Here is a 16,073-nt window from a genome sequence, read left to right as displayed (position 1 = left end):
GATTTTATTTACTGGGCAGCCCCGGTGGCTTTTCTTTAAAAAAAAAAAGATTTTATTTATTTATTCATGAGAGACACACACAGAGAGAGAGAGAGGCAGAGACACAGGCAGAGAGAGAAGCAGGCTTTATGCAGGGGCCCTGATGTGGGACTTGATCCTGGGACACTAGGATCGAGCCCTGGGCTGAAGGCAGGCACTAAACCATTGAGCCACCAAGGGATCCCCTGGTATAACATTTTAATTCTGTGAAAATAAATAAGGTCATTCCATTTCTGTGTGTCATTAAAATAATCCAAAAGGTCTTTATTAATTAGTTTACCTATTTTTAGAAGATTAGTTAAAATTAACAGAAGTTCATTTCAAATATCAGTATATAAGCAAAATATTTCCTAGGAAAAATTAAACAGCAAACAGATTTCAAACTAATTTGCCCTTATGATGGGTAGAATATTGTGATAGGCACAGGGCATATACCACTAAAATGTAACTTATAGGATAGTTCTCAGGCACTTGCTTTGTCCTTAGAGGTATACATTAATTTATATAACACATGTAAATTGTGGTGCTACATAGAAAACATTTCTTTGATAATCATTTAAAAATAAAATTGAGTTAGGTTCTTCTGGCTCTGTGATCTATTTCCTATACATATTGTGGCTCATTTTGCAGTGTTATCTAGTACATTCCTGATTCTACCCATCTTGAACTGCAATAGGTTTGTAAGTGATGCCTTCACTTACTGTGGTGTAACTCATTCCCCTTCTCCCCAAAATAGCACATTGCCATGAAGTTTTTAAGTGTACAAAGGGGTTTCTCTTTTGTTCCCAAGAGATGATGCTACTCAACTTATCTAAGTGTAACAATATGAAATCAATTTCTCAAAACAAACAAGAAAGGAAAACAAACAACAACAACAAAATGATGGCTCCCTTTTCCAAACAGGTTGATAGAAGCAAAATTATTCTCAAAAGAGAAGTAAATATCCTTTTATTTCTTGGGAAAATAGTTTAATGGATGTTTATATTAAGATGGGACTCCAAAGCTTTGTCTAAGGTGAAAAAGTTAAAATATGCAGTATAAATCCTTCTGCTAATTAAGGAAGGAAATCCTTCTTCTAATTAATCCTCTACACATGTAATGATATTGATCCCATACACCTTTCACTGGGCTGGTGTGACACAATGGGAAGAAGATAGGATTATAGGGGGAATCAAGAGAGCAGGAATTCTGTAGTTATTGAGAAGACAACCAGGAGGCATGATAAGACAAAACTATATAAATGTGAGGAGGTAATTTCCTTTGATCAGGGACACTGATAAAATTTAGCAACAGAAATGCATAACCTCTTTTTCTACTGGGTTCTCTATTGACCTATAACTGTGGGTAAGTCAGTAAAGTGACTACATGAGAGTCAACTGAAGTTTGGATGACAGGGTTGTACACATGCATCTAGTACACTACCAACCTGGGGGCATTGTCACAGTATGCATTTGAAAATTAAGCAGACAAATAAGCTTGTGTCTTCTCTGAAAATTCCAGAAAACACAAATTACCTAAAATGGTGTGGAGAAACCAGACCATCAGCTCTGACTCGATCCTGCTAAGAATCTTTGATTACAGTCCCACTCACATATTTTTTTTTCTCACTGGTCTTGGGCATCTTTTCAATGGCCTTCTTGGGAAACACTGTCCTGGTTCTTCTTGTCTACCTGGACACCCATCTCCACATCTCCATGTACTTTCTCCTCAGCCAGCTCTCCCTCATGGACCTCATGTTCATCTGCACCATTGTACCCAGGTGGCCTTCAACTACTTGTCTGGCAGCAAGTCAATATCTCTGGCAGATTGTGGAGCTCAGATATTCTTCTATGTGTCCCTGCTTGGAGCTGAATGTTTCCTGTTGGTTGTCATGGCCTATGACCATTATGTGACTATATGCCACCCACTTTGATACACCATCCTCATGAATCAGGAACTCTGTGTCCTCATGACTGTTACTTCCTGGATCTTGGGCTTTTTTGATAGCATTATTGTGCTAGTAGCAGCCCTGTCACTGTCTTTCTGTAGCTCTCCGGAAATTCATCACTTTTTCTGTGATGTTGCTGCCCTTTTCCCTCTATCTTGCACAGACACCTCTGCTTTTGAAAGGCTGCTTTTCCTCTGCTGTGTGGTGATGCTAATATTACCAGTGTCTGTGATCATTACTTCCTATTCATATGTCCTTCAAGCTGTCCTCCACATGAGCTCTAGAGAAAGTCACCTCAAAGCCTTCACCACCTGTTCCTCCCACCTGACTGTGGTTGGACTGTACTATGGTGCTGCTATGTTCATGTATATGAGACCAGCTTCTAACCATACACCAGACCATGACAAGATAGTATCTATCTTCTACACCATCCTCACCCCCATGCTGAACCCTCTCATCTACAGTCTCCACAACAAAGAGGTATCCAGGGGACTTCAGAAACTGTTGAGGAAAGGAAAGTTAATGTAACTTCATCAAGTATCTTTGAATGTCAACTCTGCTCAGCATCTTTCTTCTAGTTTGACTTTTTTCCCTCCATTTTTTGTTCAGTTTTAAAATAGCTTTATTTGGTATAATATAATGTAAAAATTACAGGTAAAGTAGGTTGGATTTAGAAATAATCATAGATTATCATTTTATCTCCAGTGAATTTCAGTTATATCTGTAGTTGTTAGCCAGGAGTACTTAACTTTGGAATGCCTGACTTTGAACCTGGTAGGAGTCTGATTATCTTTGCTTTAACTAAGAAAAAAAAATAGAGTTCATCCATTGATTTTTGCTGTGCTTTCTCATTGCTTAAGGATTATTTAATCATATACACTTGTTTTCAAGTATACTTTTCCTCAGACCTGTGTATTGCCTGTTTTGTTCCTGACTGTTCTCAACCTAATTCCCGAACTTTTAGCGGGGGGTAGTTAGTATTATCAACTCCTTCAATCAAGCTTTAAGGCCATGTAAAATAGTTCTTAGAAGTTCCTACTTTGTTGAGCTTTAAATTAGAAATGGCTATTATAAGAAGTTTATATAAAATGTCTATTTGGTTAGACTATACACTCTTCGTTTTTATTGTGATTGATTCTAATTCTCACTTATCCTTATAGTAATAACTAGAATAAATTTGAAGATATTAGAAAATTATTATTTCCTGGATATGCCAGCCATAGTTTTTATACAGCTTTGAAAATATAACAGTTTATATAAAATATAAACGGGATTTATATTATCCTAAAAAAGGAAATTAAAGTTTCCTTAAGAGAATTTATGGTCTCTAAATGTTCACAATGATTATTTTATTTTATTATTTTATTTTATTTTCTCCAATGATTTTAATGTTCCATAGAGTTTCCATACTTTGATGTAACTAAATTGTTATTAGTTTATTGCAATTTGCATATCTGAATTATCCACATTCTGAAAATTGAAAGTAACTTTTGCCTGCTTCACTTGGTTTATCTTAATTTCTCTATATTTTATCATTAACCTAATCTCCATTTTTCAATATATTATTGCTCTATTAATGCATGCTTCTTTTTGCTAAAACTAGATTTTATGCTTTAATGATATGCATCTTGTATTACATTTTTTGCACCTTTTTTATCAAAATGGCAACATTTTGGTACAAGTTGAATATTCTCAATAAAGTGCTTTTGTTTGGGTTTATTTTTTTGAGATATAATTCATATACCATGAAAATCAACTGTTTAATGTGTACAATTCCGTGATTTTTTTGTAATAGATTCACAGGTACTCAAACATCAACATTGACTAATTCCAAAGGTTTTTATCTCTCCAAAAGAATATCCACACCCATTAATATTGATTTCCTTTGCATCCTCCACCAACCTTTAAAATAACAGTGCTTTTTTCTCTCTACAGTTTTGCCCTTTTAGGAATTTACATATTAATGGTCTTTTGTAACTGGCTTCCTTCACTTAGCACAATGATTATAAAGTTAATATTGAAGTATGTATCGGTATTTATGGATGTTTCATTCATAGGAATAAATAATATCCCATTGCAAAGCTAGGTCACATTTTGTTTATCCACAGAACAACTGATAGACATTTGAAATATTTCTTTTTCATTATTATGAATAATACTACTACAAACATTCACATTTTTGTATGTACATGTTTTCCAATCTCCTGGGTATACGTCTGGCAGTAGAATTACTCAATCATATGATAACTTCAACTTTTTGTATTACTGACAAACTGTTTCCAAAATTGGCTACAAAATTTTACATTTCCACCATCAATGTAAGAGGTTGTTATTATTTTCTGATTCTCAACATTATAGCTATTCTAGCAGATGCAAAGTGGCATTACATTGTCATGTCAATTTTCATTTTTTAAATGACTAATGATGCTGAATAACTTTTCATGTGCTTGTCACTTTAACCTCTTATTTGAAGAAACAACTACACAAGAACAGGCAAATTTAGGAACTTAGGAATATGGCAGAGTAGAAGGACACTGAGTTTATTCCATCTCATGTTTACAACCAAATATTATCCACATAGAAGTCAATAAAACAGGCAACCATCCAAAAACTGACAGAATTAACTCCACAACTAAATATAGAGAAGTTGCATCGGATAGGGTAAGAAGGTCAGAAAGGTGCAAGGGAGACGGCCCTCAGGAAGGAGGGTGATGCACACATGGAGAGGCCAGAGAAATGGGCCCTCACACAGGGAGTTCATATGGGGAAAACTAACCCCACAATAGGTGTCTTTAAAAACCAGAGAGAGCTTCTCCCTCTGCCTGTATCTCTGCCTCTTTCTCTCAGTCTGTGCCTCTCATGAATAAATAAATACATCTTTAAAAAAATAAAAATTAAAAAAAAAAACAGAGGGGCTGAATTCTGTGAGATTGTAAAAGCAATGGGACTTGGGTCCTGGAGCTTTAAAAGTCAGTTGACTCAGTATTGGGCAAGCCATGAGAACAAATGATAGCTGCATCACCATGTATAAGTAACAGCAGCCTGCATGGAGAGGCAACAGAAAAATGTTAATTTAAACAACACCATAGGCAAAGGGGAGACAGATCTCTTCATACTGATCTGAGAGCTTATTGGGGGACTTCTCTGAAAATGAGGGAGCTGACAGGTACCATTCCCCTTCTCTTCTCCAGCATAAACACAAGGCCATCTGCCAAAGGTGGGGCTGCACAGACACATACTATCTAACCAGCTAGCAGTGAACACCACCATAGATCCTCCCAAGAATTTGCCCATTCCAAGCCTGCTAGTTTCAGCCCTAAGCTCAGAGAAAATTTTGTTAAAGCCACACACATGCCTTGCCCAAATACTAGGCACAGAGCTACTGCCTCACCAAATTTCCATTTGCCATATCATACCTAATGATGCACCCCCACCTGCTATCATGCACCATGCCCAGCCTCATTCCCCAAGCAGCTCCTGCACACAGTCTCCAGATGCTGCAACACTTGGGGACACAACATAGGACTAGTGGCCCAGTACAAATTTTGCTAACACCACTGCCCAATTCCTAATTTCTGTGGTGGACATATCCACCACAGGCAGATAGTCAGTGCAGAAGACAACACTGAAAAGAAAGGTGAGTCACACAGAACAGCAGGGCATAGGCAATAAACATAGAATATTTTCCTGAAGTGCCAGGTTCTAGTGAACAGGAGACATTGTACTGCAAGGATCTCAGGGTCTCTTTTTTTATAAAGTCACTATTTTCCAGAGCAGAAAGCATACATGGCTTTCTTGACACAGAGAAACAGACACAGAGAAGTAGACACAATGAGGAGAAAGAGAAATTTATCTGAAAAGAAGAAGAGAGAGAGAAGTGGGAAGAAAATTCTTTTGAGGAAATAATAGCCGATGACATCTTCCCTGATCTAGGAAAGGAAACAGACATCCAGATCAAGGAGGACTAGATAACTTCCATCAAACTCTACAAAAGCAGACCCAAACCAAGGCATGTAGTAGTTAAATTTGCAAAATATACTTCCAAATTTTTTTAAAGCAGAAAGACAAAAGAACCCCCTAACTTACAAGCAAATACCCACAAGATTAGTAGGAAATTTTTAAAAGATTTTTTATTTATTTATTTATTTATTTATTTATTTATTTATTTATTTATTTAAGAAAGTGAGCACACAGGAGGAGAGGGAGAAGCAGACTCCCCCCTGAGTAGGGAACCTGATCCCAGGACCCTGGGATCATGACCTGAGCCAAAAGCAGACACTCAACCAACTGATCCATCCAGGTGCCCCTAGCAGATTTTTCAACAGAAACTTTGTAAGCCAGAAGAAAATGACATGATATATTCAAAGGGCTGAATGGGAAAAATATGCAGCCGATAATACTCTATCTAACAGGGGTATCATTTAGAATAGAAGGAGATATGAAGAGTTTACCAGACAAACAAAAATTAAAGGAGTTTATGACCAGTAAACCAGTCCTGCAAGAATTATTAAAGGGGAAACTTTGAATGTAGAGACCAAAGATGACAATATAGTTACAGGACACAATAACAGTAAAAATGAATATTTTTGTAAAAACAACAGTCAAGGAACTAAAAAACAGATATAAAGCATAATAACATATATTTAAAATGTGGGGAGTAGAAAAGAATGGGTTCAAAATTAAATGATCATCAACTTAATACAAACTCCTATGTAGAGAAGTTATATATAAACCTAATGGTTTCTATATATCAAAAATAACAAAAATATGCAAAGAATAAAGAGAAAGAAATCCAAATATATCATTGAGAAAAATCAGCAAAGCATGAGAAAAAAACGAGGAACAGAGGAAGTCTTTAGAAACAACAAAACAAGTAATAAATGGCAATAAGTACAAATCTATCAATAATTACTTTGAATGTACATGGACTAAATACTCCTATCAAAAGATATAGGGTGTTAGGGGTTCCTGGATATCTCAGTCAATTAAGTACCCAACTCTTGATTTCAGCTCAGATCATGATCTCAGGGTCATGAGATCAAGCCCCACATCAGGCTCCACCCTGGGCATGGAGCCTGCTTGAGTTTCTTTCTCTTCCTCTCTGTCTTCTCCTCTCTCTTTCTTTCAAAAACAAAACAAAACAAAACAAAACAAAAACATAGGGTGTCGGAATGGATTTAAAAAAGACCTATCTAATTACCTATATGCTGACTACAAGAGACTGAATTTGTTTGTTTGTTTTAGTTGAAAGAGAAAAAGAGAGAGATGGTGAGAAAGAGAGAGAGCATGTCAAGAGAAAAGGGAGGGGGGAGAGGGAGAAGCAGGCTGTCCTCTGAGCCAGGAGCCCAACATGGGGTTCAATCTCAAGATCCTGGGATTATAACCTGAGCCAAAAACAGATGCTCAACTGACTGAGCCACCCAGTAGCCCCCAAGAAAATCATTTTAGACCTAAAGACACAGGCAGATTGAAAGTGAGGGGATGGAGAACAATCTATCATGCTAATGGATATCAAAAGAAAGCCATAGTAGCAATTATTTGGGATAAAATAGACTTTAAAACAGACTATAAGAAGAGACAAAGGACAATATATAAAAATAAAGAAGATAATCCACCAAGATAAAAAAAAATTGTAAATATTTACGCACCCAATATACAGGCACCCAAATACATAAAAGTTAATAATAAACACAAAGTAACTAATTAATAAAAATACAACAATAGTAGAGGACTTTAATACTATTGTAAATATACAGATAAACCAAACAAAAATTCAACAAGGAAAAAATTACTTTGGATGACACATTGAAACAGATGGATTTAACAGAGATATTCAGAACATTCTATCCAAAAATAGCAGAATATACATTACTTTCAAGTGCACATGGAACATTTTACAGATATGTAAAATGCACAAAACAAACCTAAACAAAATCAAAATGATCAATAACATACCATATATATTTTATGACCACAACACAATGAAACTAGAAGTCAACCAAACAACAAAAGGAGAAAACCACAAATATATGGAGGTTAAAAAGTATGCTACTAAATAACAAATGGGTCAACCATGAAATAAAAGAAAAAATAAAAAAATTATATGGAAACAAATGAAAATAAAAACAAAGCAAGCAGGCCTAAATGTTTTGGAGTACAATAAAAACAGTCATAAAAAGGAAATAAATAACAATAGGAGGTAGAAAAGGAATAACAAACAAACCTAAAAAAGCAGAAGAAAGAAAATATTAAAGATAGAGCTAAAATGTCCACAATAGCCAAACTGTGGAAGGAGCCTCGGTGTCCATCGAAAGATGAATGGATAAAGAAGCTGTGGTCTATGTATACAATGGAATATTACTCAGCCATTAGAAATGACAAATACCCACCATTTGCTTCGACATGGATGGAACTGGAGGGTATTATGCTGAGTGAAATAAGTCAATCGAAGAAGGACAAATATATGATCTCATTCATTTTGATGAATATAAAAAGTAGTGAAAGGGAATAAAGAGGAAAGGAGAGAAAATGAGTGAAAATATCAGTGAGGTTGACAAAACATGAGAGACACCTAACTCTGGGAAATGAACAAGGGGTAGTGGAAAGGGAGGTGGGCAGGGGGTTGAGGTGACTTGGTGACCAGCACTGAGGGAGGCACTTGGCGGGATGAGCACTGGGTGTTATGCTATATGTTGGCAAAATGACCTCCAATAAAAAATTAAAAATTAAAAAAAAATTAGAGCTGATATAGATGATATAAAAATAAAAACAAAACAAAACAAAAAAAGAAAACACAATATAGCAATGAAATCAGGAGCTGTTTTGCTTTTTTAAAAATCAATAAAATCAATAAATTCTAACCAGACTTTTCAAGATAAAAAGATAGACTTAAATAAAAATCACAAATAAAAATGAGAAATAACAACCAACACCACAGAAATATAAACAATTATTAGAGAATATTCTGAAACACTGTATGCCAACAAATTGGACAATAAAGAAGAAATGGATGAATCCCTACTACCATATAAAAACAAAACAAAACTAAAACAGGAAGAAATATAAATTTGAACAAACCAATAACCAGCAGTTATGGAATCAATAATCAAAAACCTCCCAACAAACAAAAGACAGGACCAGATGTCATCATAGGTGAATTCATCCAGACATTTAAAAAAGAGTTATTAAAGAAGAGTTAATTGTTTTAAAGAATAGCTATTCTCAACCTACACCAAAAAATAGAAAAGGTAGAAAAACTTCCAAATACATTCTATGAATCCAAGATTACTCCAATACTAAAATCAGATACAGACACTACTAAAAAAGAGAAATTCAAGGCACTGTCCCTGAAGAACATGGATGCAAAAATTCTCTATAAAATATTTTCAACTAAATTCAACAATACATTTAAAAAAATCATTCACCATGATCAAATGGGATTTGTTCCTGGGCGGCAAGTGTGTTTTGATATTTGCAAACAATAAACATGATATATTACATCAATAAGAGAAAGAATAATAACCATTTTACCATTTTAATAGATGCATAAGAAGCATTTGACAAAGTATAACATACTACCCAGTATAATACGGAATTCAACAGTTCCATATAACACCCAGTGCTCATCACAAGTGCCCTCCTCAATCCGTATCACCTATTTAACCAATCCCCCTACCCACCTCCCCTCTGGTGACCATCAGCTTGTATTGTATAGTTAAGAGTCTATTTCTTGCCCCCTTCTCTTTCTTCCCCTCTGCTCATTTGTTTTGTTTCTTAAGTTCCACATATGAATCAAATTGTATCACATTTGTTTCTCTAACTGATTTATGTCACTTACCATAGTACTTTCCTTTCCTGCTTTGTTGAAGATTAGTTGACTGTAGAGTTGAGAGGCCATTTCTGGGTTCTCTATTCTCTTCTGCTGATCTATGTGTCTGCTTTTATGCCAGTACCATACTGTCTTGATGATTATAGCTTTATAATACAGCTTGAAGTCCAAAATTGTGTTATTTACAGGCTTTGGTCTTCTTTTGCAAAATTATTTTGGCTATTCTGAGTCTTTTCTGGTCTCATAGATTCTTCGAAAAGTGCTGCTGGTATTTTGATAAGAATTGCTTTGAATGTGTAATGTGCAATAAACCAATGTTTGTTTTTTATCCAAATTTGTCTACTCTTGGAAGTATCTTACTTTGCTGTACAGAAAGTCAATTTTTTTTTTAAAAAGGTTGTTTCATAAGTAAGAAACTGAAGTTTCAATATGTAATGACTTCAACTTGAGGTAGTCAACATTTTGCTAATTTTAGTTCATTTATGAATATTTAAGGTGTTGTTATTTTTGAAAGTTGTTGTTCATTTTCAGAAGTCCTCAAATATCTAACTATAAATGGAGAGAAGTATGTACAAGTATTTATCTTTGTAGGGTAAGTGATCTAACCTGAAAATAACTGATCACATAAGTCTTTTAAGTAAGTTATGAAAAAAACAGGTTGTTTACTGATGGCAAATGACTATTTAACTTAGGAAAGCTTTCTCTTTTTATAAAAGGTTTTATTTATTTATTCATAAGAGACACACACACAGAGAGAGAGAGAAAGAGAGACATAGGTTGAGGGAGAAGCAGAGTCCCTGTGGGGAGGTCCAATGTGGGACTCAATCCCAAGACCCCAGGATCATGACACAAGAAAAGGCAGATGCTCAACCACTGGGCCACTCAGGCACCTTTAGAAAAGCTTTTATGTGTCCTACCTGTGAATATACAAATACTTTTCAATATTCAGATTTTGACTGATTAAAAAGTTGTGGTCTTCAACAGAAAAAATATATGCATTGTTTAAATTTATTATAATGGAACAGTTGTATGAAATAAAACAAAGTAATATTAAAAATAAAAAAATGATGACTGGGTTGCTCAGTGGTTGAGCATCTGCCTTCAGCTCAGGGCACAACCCCAGGATCTGGGATTGAGTCCCACATCGGGCTCCCTGCAGGAAGCCTGCTTCTCCCTCTGGCTGTGTCTCTGCCTCTCTCTCTCTCCCTCTCTCTTTCTCTGTGTGTCATGAATAAATAAATAAGATCTTAAAAAATAAAAATAAAAATAGAAACAAATGTTTGCATATCCTCAATTTATATGTTAACAAAATATCAAACCAATGAGTGGGACGAATCAAGCTAGAAAATATGCAAACTATTATCTTGTCTGGAAAAATAAGTGTTAATCTTATTTATAAAATCAATTCATGAGATATATACTGAGTTTCTCTATGCACAAGAAAATGGAAAAACATAAGTCTGGTGGGGAAAGTAAAAATATATGTCTTTATTTCTATAGCTGTTTACTGGCTTCCAAATAATTTCATTTAACTGACCAATGCCAGATCACTTCCTGAAATCACACACTTTCTCACAGATCATATTATCCCATGAATTTTCATCAAAACTCTTAAAATTAACTGAAATATTTAATTTTTCATCAAATTTTAGCTCCTAACAGGATGATTTCATGGGAGTAGGGACTTAGTTGTTTTATTTTTATTCACAAAACTCTTGATGTATATAAATTTGAATAAAAATATTATTAAAAATACTATAGCATTGACATCATTATCCTGTTTTTACAGATAAAGGAAATACATGTTAGGTGAAGTATATTTCCAATTTCACAGGCCTGGTAAGTGGTGGTGATATTTCTCAAACCTACTGTCTATTCATTCTAAAGCCAAGGTCCTAGTGACTATTCCATAAGAGAATTTTGGATACATGCTATATATGCCTAATGTAATCACATATAAAACTTACACAAGCAAAATTATAATTAGTGCATTATTATAAGAGTGTACAGACATTCTTTTGGAAACCTATAGAGGCATTGAACTGGCCAATTCCCATCTGTCTCTTTAATGCAGCTTGTGTTTGAGAAACATGTGAGAAACAGTTTTTGCAATGAAACAACAGCTGGTAAACTTAGGCAGGATTTTTGTGTCTGTAAAATAGGGATATTCACAGGTAACAAATACTACCATTGAGAGACTTAAAACTGATCTATAAATTTTACTTAGAAAATGTCTGACAGGGGCACCTGGGTGTTTCAGTGATTGAGCCACTGCCATTGGCTCAGGTCGTGAATCTGGAGTCCTGCGTTGGGCTCCCTGCAGTGAGCCTGCTTCTTCCTCTGCCAATGTCTCTGCCCCTCTCTCTGTGTCTCTCATGAATAAATAAATAAAATCTTTAAAAAAAAAGAATAATAGAAGAGATCCAGGTAAATATAGGTACCCCAGGTAAGTCAAGATGAAAGTTGGTTAATATATCCAATGATGAATAAAACAGAGGACTGGTAACATAAGCAATAAAGGTGTGGCGCAATGACCAACAATTTATTAAGTGATGTAGAATCAAAAGAAGAAATTTTAGAAAATCGGTGAACAGCTGAAGATTATTTTTTCTTTTTTAAAAAAGATTTTAATTATTCATGAGAGAGAGAGAGAGAATGAGAGAGAGAGAGAGAGAGAGGCAGAGACACAGGCAAAGGGAGAAGCAGGCTCCATGCAGGGAGGCCGAAGTGGGACTAGATCCCAGGTCTCCAGGATCACACCCCGGACTGAAGGCGGCGCTAAACTGCTGAACCACCTGGGCTGCCCCAACAGCTGAAGATTAAAGAGAGAAAAACAAAATCTGTAATTTAACAGAAAAAACTAAATTAGTATTGTAAGATATTGGGCTATAATTTTGTTGTTTTGTTTTTCAGCTAGTAGAATCAAAGAAGTTATGAAAAGCTGGAAAATCGAAGATGATAAAGAAGGAACAGGGGTAGGTTAAAGGGGTACTCAGGAAATAATAATACTTGGCTCATTCAATCTCTCTTTAAAAGAAGAGAGAATGGCTGAGTAATATTCCATTGTATACATAAACCACATCTTCTTTATCCATTACTCAGCCATTAGAAACGACAAATACCCACCATTTGCTTTGACGTGGATGGACCTGGAGGGTATTATGCTGAATGAAGTAAGTCAATCGGGGAAGGACAGTGTATGTTCTCATTCATTTGGGGAATATAAATAATAGTGAAAGGGAATATAAGGGAAGGGAGAAGAAATGTGTGGGAAATATCAGAAAGGGAGACAGAACATAAAGACTCCTAACTCTGAGAAATGAACTAGGGGTGGTGGAAGGGGAGGAGGGCGGGGGGGTGGAGGTGAGTGGGTGACGGGCACTGAGGGGGGTTCTTGATGGGATGAGCACTGGGTGTTATTCTGTATGTTGGTAAATTGAACACCAATAAAAAATTAATGAAATAAATAAATAAATAAATAAATAAATAAATAAATAAATAAAATAAATAATTTGAAGTATAAATATGTAACAAAAAATTAGGAGTAAAGTCGGTGGAGGTAAATGTATCAGCTAATGAGATTATACTCCATTTGAGGTATTGGAGTATGTAAAGTTTCATATTAATATTTTGTCATAGGAGCAGAAAATTTTGACACTATTATCCGTAGAACATTATACCTAGAATTATTTTTCCTCATATTGTTTGTACTCTCCAATAAAAATGTAAGTTTGAAAACAACCAAATATTTTATTCTAATTATCCAGAGTTCAGCAATATTATCTCCAAAATTTCATTCAAATACAACTGTATTTATATAATCTATACCTATATTTATATTTGATTAACCATAAGAAAATCACATCTTCCAAAGGAAATGTGTAGAAATATGTATTGGACTTTTATGTTTATTATAAGTTGGAACTGTCACTCCATTACAACAGTAAGAATAAAATAATAACAAGGGGTAGTGGAAGGGGAGGTGGGCAAGGGGATGGGGTGACTGGGTGGTGGGCCCTGAGGGGGGCACTTGATGGGATGAGCACTGGGTGTGACACTATATGTTGGCAAATGGAAAGCCAATAAAAAATATACAAAAGAAAAGAAATTGAGACATTGCTATTAGAAAAAATAATAATACCATGTAAAAAAATAATATGTAGACTAAAGAAGGACAAGTAAATTTTCTTTCAAAACTAAATTAGAATCAGGTTTCGATATAAATTAGAATTAGATAGGGATCAAGATTAAAATATTTAAGAACTATATTTCCATAATTTGTTTCTTCTTGAGCTCAGGACTTCACTTCTTACTTTTCAGGTACAAATTGTATTACCCACCATAATGATGTCAAATTCCACCATAATGATGGGATTTCTCCTCACAAAGTTTTCTGATGTATGGGAACTACAAGTTTTTTATGCCATAACCTTCTCTATAATGTATGTAGTCACTCTGATGGGGAACATTCTCATTGTTACTGTCACCACCCTTGACAGGAGTCTTCACATAGCCATGTACTTCTTCCTTAGAAATCTGTCCATCTTGGATGTCTGCTACATTTTTGTGACAGTTCCTAACTCATGTGTCAATTCTCTGCTTAACAGCAGCACCATTTCAAAGGCTGGGTGTGTAGTTCAGGTCTTCCTAGTGGTTTTCTTTGTATATGTGGAGCTTCTGTTTCTATCATGGCCCATGACTGTCATGTGGCTATCTGCCAACCTCTTCACTACCCTGTGATCATGAACCCTCAAATCTGCATCCAAATGACTCTGGCATCCATACTCAGTGGTCTCATTTATGCAGGTGTGCACACTGGCAACACATTCTGGCTCCCCTTTTGTCAATCCCATGTTATCCATCAGTTTTCTTGTGATATTCCCTCTCTTCTAAAGCTCTCCTGCTCTGACACTTTCAGCAATAAGATGCTGATCTCATCTTCTGGCTGGGGATTGGTGGTGGCTGTTTCATCTTTATCATCAGATTTTACATTCACATATTTTCTACTGTTCTCAAATTTCCAGGTGGAGCAGACAGAAAAAAGGCTTTTTCTGCCTCTGTCCCTCACATCATTGTGGTGTCTGTCTTCCTCAGCTCAGGCTTTTTCGTATATCTGAGACCATCTGAAAACTCTTCCATAATGCAGAACATGATCTTTTCTGTTTTCTATTCCATAATCCCTCCACTCTTCAACCCTATTATCTACAGTCTTAGAAATGAACAAATAAAATAAGCCATTAATAAAATGAAGAGAATGTTTATTCAGGAAATGTACAGGAAATTGCTGAGGTTCACTCTAAACTATTGAATAAAATTCATGTTTTCAGCAATAAATTGAGAAATTGATTGGAATTGTACCAAAATAACTGACATATATTTAATCTATAATGTCACTAAAATATATCATTTATCAATATAATTTCATTTCTGAAGATGTTGGATTATCTGAATATAGCACTGGGTAAAGAATCTGGAATTACAAATAAGAACTCTCTATTTATGCTTTGACAGATTAGAAGCACTCACTAAAAATTTAGTCCAAAAATACCCCAAAAAAGTTATCTCTAGAAGTATTTTATATTAAGCCCTGTTTTGTATTTGTTTACTATTTAAATATTTATAAACCTAGTATTAAACAGTAGTATAGAAGAAATGGTCACAATCACTCAAAAATAAATATGAAAAAATATAGTTTCTTTTGAATACCATAAAATATGAATGCAGTATAGTTGTGAAAAGAGAAGTGAATTTGGTAGGAGTATGGAGTCATGTATGAGAGGATCAGAAATATTTTACATAGCTTGTTCATAGGGCAAGGGAAATGTAGATACATTATACTTCTTATCACACCAAAATTTTGCTAAAAATGTGTTCAAGTGGCTTAAGGATACATTTACTTGATTATGCTTTAAACATTATTTGCTAGGTTGATTAAGGAATGGAAAATGGTTTTTCCCCACTTTCACATGGTTATCCATGGGCATGCATTAAGACCACCGAGAAGTAAAAAGAATGCTATTTTGCTTTCTGTTAGTGTCATAAAATATTTATCTTTATTGTCAATAATATTAGCCATTATATAGTAGCTTGTACTGCAAAAATTAGCAACTCCAAAGTTTTAGTATATTAATACAACGAAGATTTACTTCTTGCTCTTAGCATAAGCTAAATGGAAGCTATCAGGGAGCTCTCTGAATTGGATTCATTTGACAGATCCATTGAAAATGATAGTTAGGGGCAGCTCCAGTGGCTCAGCGGTTCCCCCATCTGATCCTGGGG

General features: G+C 35.1%; 2 pseudogenes; both read left to right on the top strand.

Annotated features, from left to right (window-relative positions):
- The first annotated feature begins 1,558 nt into the window (after positions 1-1,558).
- On the top strand, positions 1,559-2,494 carry LOC144288395 (olfactory receptor 2M4-like; annotated as a pseudogene).
- Positions 2,495-14,120: 11,626 nt separating this feature from the next.
- On the top strand, positions 14,121-15,102 carry LOC144289194 (olfactory receptor 14C36-like; annotated as a pseudogene).
- Positions 15,103-16,073: the final 971 nt, after the last annotated feature.

This window comes from Canis aureus, chromosome 18 (genome assembly GCF_053574225.1).
Source record: "Canis aureus isolate CA01 chromosome 18, VMU_Caureus_v.1.0, whole genome shotgun sequence".
NCBI lineage: Eukaryota > Metazoa > Chordata > Mammalia > Carnivora > Canidae > Canis > Canis aureus.
This window is presented reverse-complemented; position numbering and strand designations above follow the sequence as displayed.